The 11,592-nt window shown below is 48.8% G+C and overlaps 1 protein-coding gene across 1 annotated transcript in view; it reads left to right on the top strand.

Annotated features, from left to right (window-relative positions):
* The first annotated feature begins 5,632 nt into the window (after positions 1–5,632).
* The window catches only part of GSG1 (germ cell associated 1), a 179,434-nt gene continuing 173,474 nt past the window's right edge, over positions 5,633–11,592 (top strand). The window contains exon 1 of the mRNA XM_054029865.1: positions 5,633–5,660. The gene's annotated coding sequence lies outside the window, so the exon portion shown is untranslated. The remainder of the gene's footprint in view (positions 5,661–11,592) is intronic.

Raw genomic sequence — 11,592 nt, 5'->3', positions numbered from 1 at the left:
GCTATCCATGGTAGACAGCAATATGCCCAGTAGAAAGTGTTTACTGGATTGGGCCCCTAAATTATAACTCCCTTTGCTTTCCCTTTTATTGCTTTTCTGGAATGATTTCTTAATCCATATACTGCACTCCATTTATAAGAATACACTGCATATAGTGATCAAATCCACTGGGACAAAATCATTCCTATACTGTGCTTGTGAGAATCAACCGCTTATAAGAATCAAATTATGTGGGATGGGTGTGATTCTTATAAAAGGAGTGCACTGTCTAATGGAATGAATACATGGCTGTATGATACACAGTGATTAAGGCCTGGATCTACAAAGGGACTTAGGCATTATGATGCTGAGGGTTGCAATACCTAACTTTCAGGCACCTAGAAAATCAAAGGAACTACACGGGGATCCACAAAGTCTGAGTTAGGTGCTTAGGCTCCCTATATAATGACTGGGGAGAGATGGACTCCTCAGAATGCTATCCCCAAAAGCCGACACATGAGGCAGAGAGCTCTCTAACCTAGCCAATGGGAGATACTGATGAGAGGGGTGTGTCCTAAACTCTGCCTCTCTCACAGAGTTGGATGCATAATTCTGTGACCTACAACCATGAGCCGAGCCCCTCTCCTGGAGTCAGGTGGCTTAGGTGCTTGAGAAATTCTTTTTGAGAATGTGTTTGGTGCCGGCCTCACTCCATACAAAGGCTGGAGGAGATGTCCGTCTTATAAGTTTTAGCCCAGTGGTTAGACCACTCACCCAGAATGGGGGAGGCTCAGCTTCAATTCCCCTCCACCCCCTGCCATGCGGGAGAAAGGATGTGATCGGGGTCTCCCACCTCTCAGGAGAGCTCCCTAACCACTGAGCTATAGGATATTCGAGAGGGACAGTGGGGCTCCCTCAATCTCTCTTCTTGAAGCTCCTATTTGTCCCTTGGTGCATGGGTCACACTGGGGCTCGGGCAAGAGATAGGCATCGGGATGCCTAGAATGAGGCAGCAGTGTGCATGGCCGGAGGCAGAAGTGTAGGTGTCTAGGTAACTTTTACAGAGAAATTTAGGCACCTACAGGATTAGCAGCAGCCGAGTGTGGGTTTTGTGAATTGCAGCAGTGTCTAATACTGGGACATAGGTGCCGAAGTGACTTACACAATACGTGAAGTCTATAGGGACACATCTACACTGCAATTAAATCCCCATGGCTGGCCTGTGTCAGCTGATGGGCTCGGGCTGCAGGGCTGTTTAGTTGCAGTGTAGACATTTGGGATCAGACTGGAGCCTGGGTTCTGGGACCCTCCCCACGCTTGGGGTCCCAGAGCCCAGGCTCCAGCCCAAGCCTGAATGTGTATACTGCAGTTTTGCAGCCCAAGCCTGACTCAGCTGGCACAGGCCAGCTGTGGGTATTTAACTGCAGTGTAGACATATCCTAGCAGATCTGGGAATCAGGTCTCCAGCCGGTCGTCTAACCATAGGACCAACCTTCCTCTAGTTGTAAAGTATATTATTAAGGCTGATCACTGTTAGGGACTAGAATGCAGAAGCTCCTAGCTTTGTGATCAGCCCACTAACCCATCTCTGCTCTTTAGGAATGTATAAACATCTCTTATTTCATGCAAAACATTCTAGTTTTGCAAATTCCCAAACAGGCAAATTTTATTGAAAACCTGTTTCACGGCAAGTGTTTTGCTCATCTCTTCTCAGGACTATGACTAAGAATATTTCATACCCAAATTATCCATCATATTTAATACTGTTAACTTTTCCACACTGACTGCACAACCCATAGAACATACAAAAACCCTTCTGGGATTCTTTAGTATCATAACAGCAACTACAGAAGATATTTGTCCTCTCAGTGAAAGGCATTTGAATCATGCTGTTGCTTTAAAGTCCTTCAGGAGCTTCTCAAGCTCTGAACTGATTCCAGGCGAGTCAAATCCTCATTGTTTCTCTCTTTTTCAGACTCTGCTTGAAAGCCTGGGGAATGGGTAGGATTGGCTGTTGCCTGCTTGCAGAATAAGGAGTGGGGATGTTAATTACCTAAGACAGGTGTGAGCTGGCTTTAAGGGGCAAGGTTTAAAGGCAACCAGAACAGTTTTTTTTCTCTTTTGGGCAGGATAGCATTAAAGCAGGTAGAATAGGGCAAAGAGTCACACTGGGGTTTATGCATCTGTGCCTGGTGGTTGAAAAGGCAAATTCTTCTAATCTTTGGGATTTTGTTAGGAGTGACTCTGCAAGATGGAGGCAGAGGCACAGAGCTAATAGCTTTCTGAGACAATCTTCTGTGGTCTCTCCTGGGTGCTCTTCTGTGTTTCTGTCACCACTGTTGTCTGGTATCGTAAAATGTCAAGAGGTGAGTTTGGTAACAACTGCTGGGCCCTGAGAGATGTTTGGCAGTATGACACTGATCAAAGTTGCTGACTTGAGCTTTGGCTTGACTGCCTGCCTGTGGGCTTGGCAGTTCATAGCCCCGCCACCTCTGGGCTTGCTGCATCAGTTATGAAAGTTTAAACAAAAAATTGGTTGAACCCCAGCACCTCTTTCATTATAAATTCAGCACTGGTTCTAGTGCCTGAGGAGTTAACACTTGATAACTGGTTGGTGAAACCCAGGTATAGAACTCCTGACCAATTTGGGGTGTTGCCTTACTTCCTAACAATCTGCCCAGAGGTTGGCACTCATGCTTCTGAGCCACTTCAGGACAGCTTGACAATAAGAACTTAAAAAGATCTTCAAGGAGAGTAACTGCTTCCTTTTAAATTCTAACAAATTTATTAGAGCATAAGCTTTCGTGGACTACAGCCCATATCTATCCCTCTGATAGAGACAAGCACCTACAAGATCTCTATCAAGCATTCTTAAAACTACAGTACCCACCTGCTGAAGTGAAAAAACAGATTGACAGAGCCAGACGAGTACCCAGAAGTCACCTCCTACAAGACAGGCCCAACAAAGAAAATAACAGAACACCACTAGCTGTCACCTTCAGCCCCCAACTAAAACCTCTCCAGCGCATCATCAGAGATCTACAACCTATCCTGAAAGATGATCCTTTACTCTCACAGATCTTGGGAGACAGACCTGTCCTCGCTTACAGACAACCCCCCAACCTAAAGCAAATACTCACCAGCAACCACACATCACTGAACAAAACTACTAACCCAGGAACCTATCCTTGTAACAAACCCCGATGCCAACTCTGTCCACATATCTATTCAAGTGACATCATCATAGGACCTAATCACATCAGCCATACCATCAGGGGCTCGTTCACCTGCACATCTACCAATGTGATATATGCCATCATGTGCCAGCAATGCCCCTCTGCCATGTACATTGGCCAAACCGGACAGTCTCTACGCAAAAGAATTAATGGACACAAATCTGACATCAGGAATCAAAATACTCAAAAACCAGTGGGAGAACACTTTAACCTGTCTGGTCATTCAGTGACAGACCTGCGGGTGGCTATATTACAACAGAAAAACTTCAAAAACAGACTCCAAAGAGAGACTGCTGAGCTAGAATTGATATGCAAACTAGACACAATCACCTCCGGTTTGAATAAGGACTGGGAATGACTGAGCCATTACAAACATTGAATCTATCTCCCCTTGTAAGTACTCTCACACTTATTATCAAACTGTCTGTACTGGGCTAGCTTGATTATCACTTCAAAAGTTTTTTTTTTTTTTCTCTTAATTAATTGGCCTCTCAGAGTTGGTAAGACAACTCCCACCTGTTTATGCTCTCTGTATGTGTGTATATATATCTCCTCAATATATGTTCCATTCTATATGCATCCGAAGAAGTGGGCTGTAGTCCACGAAAGCTTATGCTCTAATAAATTTGTTAGTCTCTAAGGTGCCACAAGTACTCCTGTTCTTCTTTTTGCGGATACAGACTAACACGGCTGTTACTCTGAAACCTTTTAAATTCTGTTCATCCAACTCCTGGCTGATTAGAAAACTTGCTCTTGTATTTAAAGCTTCTTTCACAGATATCTGCCTTAATGACCAGACCAGACTTTCAGATGGAGGTATAGGTTACTACGATCAGGTCACTTGGAATAAGGCTGGGTAGAGGGAATTTGAAATGCCCCTAGTTTAATGATCTTCCTAATCTAATGCCAGATTCTTAGATCTTAAAGCCAGAAGGAACTATTATGATCTAGTCTGACCTCTGTATAATACTGGCCATTGAATTTCACCTAGTGAATGAACTCCAAGCCATTTCACAGGGACACCAGAAAACTAGTCTGGATTTGCTGGAGTTTTTTTGGGGTGCAAATCATCAGCTAATGTAGTTCGCTGGCTCCTTGACCCAGAGAAGGGATTCACTGTTGGAGGTGGATTTCTAGGTCAATTTTTAAATTGGATTTAAATAATTGGCAGATAAAAAACACTGGAGAAGACTGACCCTGCTTCAAGAGCATCAGTGCAAGCATCCAACCCCCTGCACACCAAACCTATCCTACCCTGATGCCAATGCGCTTACTAAATGTTGCACAGTAAGCAAAGTTTATGTTAATACTGACCAAGTGTAAGCATGTGACTGCTATCCCTGTCCTTGGGAGTGTGCACTCTGCATAGCGTCTCTGTACGTCTTCACTGGGTGATGGTAACTCTTCCAAGTGCCGCTTCCACCACTGTGAGCAGAAGTGACCTGTATTCTGGACTCTTCAGCTACCTTATATCTTAATGGACTCAGTTACCACCAGACAAACATGACCCTGACTAAACTAATATGAAAGGCACAACTGAAGGCAGTTCTTGTCAGCAGGGTGTCATCCCTGTTTACATGGCTAGTGTGAGAGAAGGAGGAACTATCCCACCAAACTATGCAGTAGGTGAGTGAGGAACCCCTGCCTGTAGTACGGCTGTGTAAATCCTTTGCTACAGTGGCCTCCTGGCATGGTGGTGCTAACACCATTTTCCTGAACTGTTAAGAATGGAAGCTCTTTGAGGGAGGGGCCTTGTCAATCAACAATGAATATGAACCACACTCCTTGCTAATACCAGGGCTTTGGTACAACCTTCTTTTAAAGGCGATGGCTACACTACAGACTTGACAGCTGCACCAATGCAGCAGCACCGCTGTAGCACTGCTAGCGCAGACGCCGATGGGAGAGAGCTTTCCCATTGACTTAATTACTCCAGCCCCCATGAGGGGATGTAGCTATGTTAGTGGTAGACTCTCTCCTGCTGGCATAGCGCTGTCCATACCAGTGCGTAGGCTGGGGTAACTTGCATCTCTCAGGGGTGGCTTTTTCATACCCGTGGGCAACAGAACTTATACCGATGTAATCGTAGTGTGTACATAGCCAAAGAAAAGAATCACAATACTGAGTTACTTGTCCTTGATAGATGATACCAGACTGCCTGGTTTGCAGCATAAACCTGTACTCCAATCCAACCCCTTCAAGCATCCCAGCTATATTAAGAACAAATCCAGCTGTGATTCCTATTGAGTGTCATTATCCAAGGTGAGTCACAGACACTCTAGTCAATCTGTCACTCATTCAGCCTCCTGAGACTGGATTTAGCTATAGATATCTCTTTTAAGACAGATCATCTGAGCAGCAATGCCATCAAACCAACATGGTTTTCATTCAGCTCCGCATGGTCTGCAGAAGAGAGGCTGCGTTTCAGCTTGTGCCTGATGAATGGTAGGTGAGCACAGAGCAGGGATGGTGAGGGGAAAATGCACTTAGCCTCATTTTTCAGAGGACCCTGGCATGATTGGTCTTACCTGAAAAATGTACAAGACTTTTACTCTAAGGATTGATCACCAACAGTTTGCAAGTACTGGATTCTCAATATTTATTACCTTAGCAACTGTAAATTGCATGGCATTTCTGTTATAATCCTGGATGGGTTTAATCCTGTTATAATCCTGGTTAGAGAAACCTTTGGGAATCTTAAGGGAGACGTATCAGAAACATAGGCTAGGTCTACACTAAGGGGGGGGGGTCGATTTAAGATACGCAAATTCAGCTATGTGAGGCCTGGTCTACACTACGGGTTTAGGTCGACTTTAGCAGCATTAAACCGAATTAAGCCTGGACACGTCCACACAACGAGGCCCTTTCTTTCGACTTAAAGGGCCCTTTAAACCGGTTTCTTTACACCACCTCCGACGAGGGGATTAGCGATAAAACCAGCCTTTGCGGGTCGGAATTGGGGTAGTGTGGACGGAATTCGATGTTATTGGCCTCCGGGAGCTATCCCACAGTGCTTCATTGTGACCGCTCTGGACAGCGCTCTCAACTCAGATGCACTGACCAGGTAGACAGGAAAAGACCCGCGAAGGTTTGAATTTCATTTCCTGTTTGCCCAGCGTGGAGAGCACAGGTGACCACGCAGAGCTCATCAGCACAGGTAACCGTCATGGAGTCCTCCCAGGATCGCAAAAGAGCTCCAGCATGGACCGAACGGGAGGTACGAGATCTGCTCGCCATATGGGGAGATGAAGCAGTGATAGCTGAACTCCGTAGCAGTAAAAGAAATGGAAAAGTATTAGAAAAGATCTCCAAGGCCATGAAGGACCGAGGCCATAACAGGGACACACAGCAGTGCCGCGTGAAAATTAAGGAGCTACGGCAAGCCTACCACAAAGCCAGAGAAGCAAACGGAAGGTCCGGGGCAGAGCCGCAAACTTGCCGCTTTTACGCGGAGCTGCATGCGATCCTAGGGGGTGCAGCCACCACTACCCCAACCGTGTGCTATGACTCTCTCACTGGAGAAACACACAGGGAAGACGGTTCGGGGAACGAGGAAGATGACAATGGAGGTACTGTAGGTAGCTCACAGCAGCAAGGAAGCGGAGAAACCGGTTTCCCCAACAGCCAGGATATGTTTGTGACACTGGACCTGGAACCAGTAACCCCCGAACTCACCCAAGACCCTCAGGGCACACAGGAGACCTCTGGTGAGTGTAACTTTGTAAATATTTGTAAACATTACAAAAAAAAAGCAAGCAAGTCTGTTAACGTGTATGGGGATGGAGCGGAAATCCTCCAGGGACATCTCCAGAAAGCTCTCCTGGTTGAAATGGGGTGATTTTATTAAGGGGGACATTCAGAGGCGCCCGTTCCTGCTATTCTGACCAGAAATGTTCCCCGCTGTTAACCACGCGGTGGGGGGGAGGGGTGAAGTGATCATCCCAGAGAATCGTGTGTGTGTGTGTGTGGGGGGGGGTGGTTTACTTGTGTTTGTGCCGCATGTTAACCGGGAAACCGCAGCCCCCTCCTTTTACATTGAAACCCCATTTTAAATGGACAACCCAATTCATCCTTGATATGGGAAATGCGCTGCTGTTTGCAACCTTTCCCGCATGTTAAGAAGGTTAAAAAAGCCAAAACACTGTGGCCTACGATGGCTGCCTGCAAGCCGAAATATGCGACCTTGTAATGAAAGAGTGTACCCATTGTTCCCTAAAATGTGTCTTTTTTAACCACCTCTCCCTTCTCCTCCACCAGCTGCAAATGTTTCTCCTTCGCAGAGGCTCGTGAACATTAGAAAGAGAAAACGTAAGACGAGGGACGAGATGTTCACGGAGCTGCAGATGTCCGCCCAGGCTGATAGAGCACAGCAGAATGCGTGGAGGCAGTCAATGTCGGAGATGAGAAAAGCCCAACATGAACGAGAGGAGAGGTGGCGGGCTGAAGACGATAGGTGGCGTTAGCTTGCAGACAGACGGCAAGAGGCAATGCTCCGTCTGCTGGAGCATCAAAGTGATATGCTCGAGCGTATGGTTGAGTTGCAGGAAAGGCAGCAGGAGCAGAGACCGCCGCTACAGCCCCTGTGTAACCAACAGCCCTCCTCCCCAAGTTCCATAGCCTCCTCACCCAGACGCCCAAGAACACGGTGGGGGGGCCTCCGTCCACCCAGTCACTCCACCCCAGATGATCGCCCAAGCATCAGAAGGCTGGGCTTCAATAAGAGTTAAAGTTTTAAAATGCAGTGTGTCCTTTTCCATCCCTCCTCCCCCACACATCCCAGCTACCTTGGCAATTATCCCCCTACCTCTGTAAGGAACTAATAAAGAATGCATGAATGTGAAAAAACAATGACTTTATTGCCTCTGCAAGCGGGAGGGGAGGGGAGGGTGGGGTGGGGTGGTTGGTTTACAGGGAAGTAGAGTGAACCGGGTCGGGGGGGGGGGGGGTTGGAGGGTTCATCAAGGAGAAACAAACAGAAGTTTCACACAGTAGCCTGGCCAGTCACAAAACTCGTTTTCAAAGCTTCTCTGATGCGCACCGCGCCCTGCTGTGCTCCTCTAACCGCCCTGGTGTCTGGCTGCGCGTAATCAGCGGCCAGGCGAGTTGCCTCAACCTCCCACCCCGCCATAAAGGTCTCCCCCTTACTCTCACAGATATTGTGGAGCGCACAGCAAGCAGCAATAACAATGGGGATATTCTTTTCGCTGAGGTCTGAGCGAGTCAGTAAGCTGCGCCAGCGCGCTTTTAAACGTCCAAATGCACATTCCACCACCATTCGGCACTTGCTCAGCCTGTAGTTGAACAGGTCCTGACTCCTGTCCAGGCTGCCTGTGTACGGCTTCATGAGCCATGGCATTAAGGGGTAGGCTGGGTCCCCAAGGATCACGATAGGCATTTCAACATCCCCAATGGTCACTTTCTGGTCCGGGAAGAAAGTCCCTTCCTCCAGCTTTCGAAACAGAGCAGAGTTCCTGAAGACGCGAGCATCATGTACCTTTCCCGGCCATCCCACGTTGATGTTGGTGAAACGTCCCTTGTGATCCACCAGGGCTTGCAGCAGCATTGAAAAGTACCCCTTGCGGTTTACGTAGTCGGTGGCTTGGTGCTCCGGTGACAAGATAGGGATATGGGTTCCGTCTATGGCCCCGCCACAGTTTGGGAATACCATTTCAGCAAAACCATCCACTATTGACTGCACGTTGCCCAGAGTCACTACCCTTGCTATCACCAGGTCTTTCATTGCCCTGGCAAATTGGATCACAGCAGCCCCCACAGTAGATTTGCCCACTCCAAATTGATTCCCGACTGACCGGTAGCTGTCTGGCGTTGCAAGCTTCCACAGGGCTATCGCCACTCGCTTCTCAACTGTGAGGGCTGCTCTCATCTTGGTATCCTGGCGTTTCAGGGCAGGGGAAAGCAAGTCACAAAGTTCCATGAAAGTGCCCTTACGCATGCAAAAGTTTCGCAGCCACTGAGAATCGTCCCATACCTGCAGCACGATGCGGTCCCACCAGTCTGTGCTTGTTTCCCGGGCCCAGAATCGGCGTTCCACGGTATCAACCTGCCCCAGTGACACCATGATTTCCACATTGCTGGGGCCTGTGCCTTGTGAGAGGTCTATGGCCATGTCAATTTCCTCATCACTCTCGTCGCCGTGCTGCAATCGCCTCCTCGCCTGGTCCGGGTTTCGCCTTGGCATGTTCTGGCTCTGCATATACTCCAGGACAATGCGCGTGGTGTTCATAGTGCTCATAATTGCCGCGGTGATCTGAGCGGGCTCCATGATCCCAGTGCTAGCTATGGCGCCTGGTCAGAAAAAAGGCGCGAAAGTAGTATCTGATGGACCAGGAGAAGGAGGGCGGGAGGGAGGGAGGGAGGGAGGGCCGAGTGACGACATGGCGTACAGGTACAGGAACAGGGAGAAACACAAACAACTGTCACACAGAATGGTCCCCCCAAAGATTAAACTGGAAACCCTGGGCTTAGCAGGCCGTTGATTTCACGGAGGAAGGGGAAGCAAATGAACACAGAACAAATCTATTTTTTACATCTTAAGGTGGCAGCCGACGCTGCAGCATGAGTGACAGCCATACCAGTACGATGATGATGGGTACCAATCATAATATACCATCATCTGCCAAAAGGCAAGGGGCTGCTGCTGTGTAGCAATGCAGCCCCACGTCTGCCAGCCCCACGTCCGCCAGCACCCAGCATCGCCCTCGGCCTCTTCTGGGTGCTTAGCAGACAATATTGGGCAATTGGCAGAAAATAGTATATTATGACTGGTAACCGTCATCATCAAAACAGTAGCATGTCTGCCCAGGTGGCCATGATTGACAGCCATACCAGTATGACGACGACGGGTACCAGTCATAATATACCATCGCCTGGAAGGGGCTGGTGCAATGCAGCACTACGGCTGCCAGCCCCACGGCTATCACTCATGCTACACCGTCTACCGCCAAAAGGCAGTTAGCAGCTGCTGCTGTGTAGCAATGCAGTCCCATGTCTGCCGGCACCCAGAGGACATATGGTGATGGTGAGCTCAGCTGAGCTGAGCGGGCTCCATGCTTGCCGTGGTATGTTGTCTGCACAGGTAACCCAGGTAAAAAGGCGCGAATCTATTGTCTGCCGTTGCTGTGACGAGGGGGGAGGGGCCTGACGACATGTACCCAGAACCGCCCGCGACACTGTTTTGCATCATCCGGGCATTGGGATCTCAACCCAGAATTCAAAGAAAAGGCGCGAACCGCTTCTCGGCTCGAGCTGTGGCGCAAACGTAGTATCTGACGGCCTAGGGGAAGGAGGGAGGGGGGCCGAGTGACGACATGGCGTACAGGCACAGGGAATTAAAATAAAGAACGGTGGCTGTGCATCAGGGAGAGACACAAACAACTGTCACAGACTGGTCCCCCCCAAAGATTAAACTGAAAACCCTGGGTTTAGCAGGCTGTTGATTTGACGGAGGGAGGGGGAAGCAAATGAATACAGAGAAAATCTATTTTTTTACATCTTAAGACGACGGTGCAGCGTGACTGATAGCCCTCGGCATCTTTCTGGGTGCTTGGCAGCAAATACGGGGCGGTGTATGATGATGGTCTTCAGGCCTATTGCACGAGCTGCTGCTCAGGGAAGACTCTGCTAATGTGCGATGACCCGACTTGTAATAGGCCGGCTAACAGTCATAATACACCATTTACTGCCAAAAGGCAAGCCCCACGGCTGCCAGCACCCAGATCGCCGATGAAGGCTACCAGTCTACTGCACCGTCTACCGCCAAAAGGCAGTTAGCAGCTGCTGCTGTGTAGCAATGCAGTCCCACGTCTGCCGGCACCAAGAGGACATATGGTGACGGTGAGCTCAGCTGTGCTGAGCGGGCTCCATGTTGTCTGCACAGGTAACTCAGGTAACCCAGATAAAAAGGCGCGAATCTATTGTCTGCCGTTGCTGTGACGGGGGAGGGAGGAGCCTGACGACATGTACCCAGAACCGCCCGCGACACTGTTTTGCATCATCCGGGCATTGGGATCTCAACCCAGAATTCCAAGGGGCGGCGGAGACTGCGGGAACTGTGGGATAGCTGTGGGATAGCTACCCATAGTGCAATGCTCCGGAAGTCGACGCTAGCCTCGTACTGTGGACGCGGTCTGCCGACTAGAGCACCTAGAGCATTTTATTGTGTGGACATACACAATCGGCTGTATACAACCGATTTCAATAAAACCGGCTTCTATAAATTCGAACTAATTTCGTAGTGTAGACATACCCTGAATAGCGTAGCTGAATTCGGCGTATCCTATTCGACTTACCCCGCTGTGAGGATGGCGGCAAATCGACCGCCACGGCTCCCCCGTCGATGGTGCTTACTCCTCCTGAC

The sequence above is a fragment of the Malaclemys terrapin genome, chromosome 1 (genome assembly GCF_027887155.1).
Source record: "Malaclemys terrapin pileata isolate rMalTer1 chromosome 1, rMalTer1.hap1, whole genome shotgun sequence".
Taxonomy (NCBI): Eukaryota; Metazoa; Chordata; order Testudines; family Emydidae; genus Malaclemys; species Malaclemys terrapin.
This window is presented reverse-complemented; position numbering and strand designations above follow the sequence as displayed.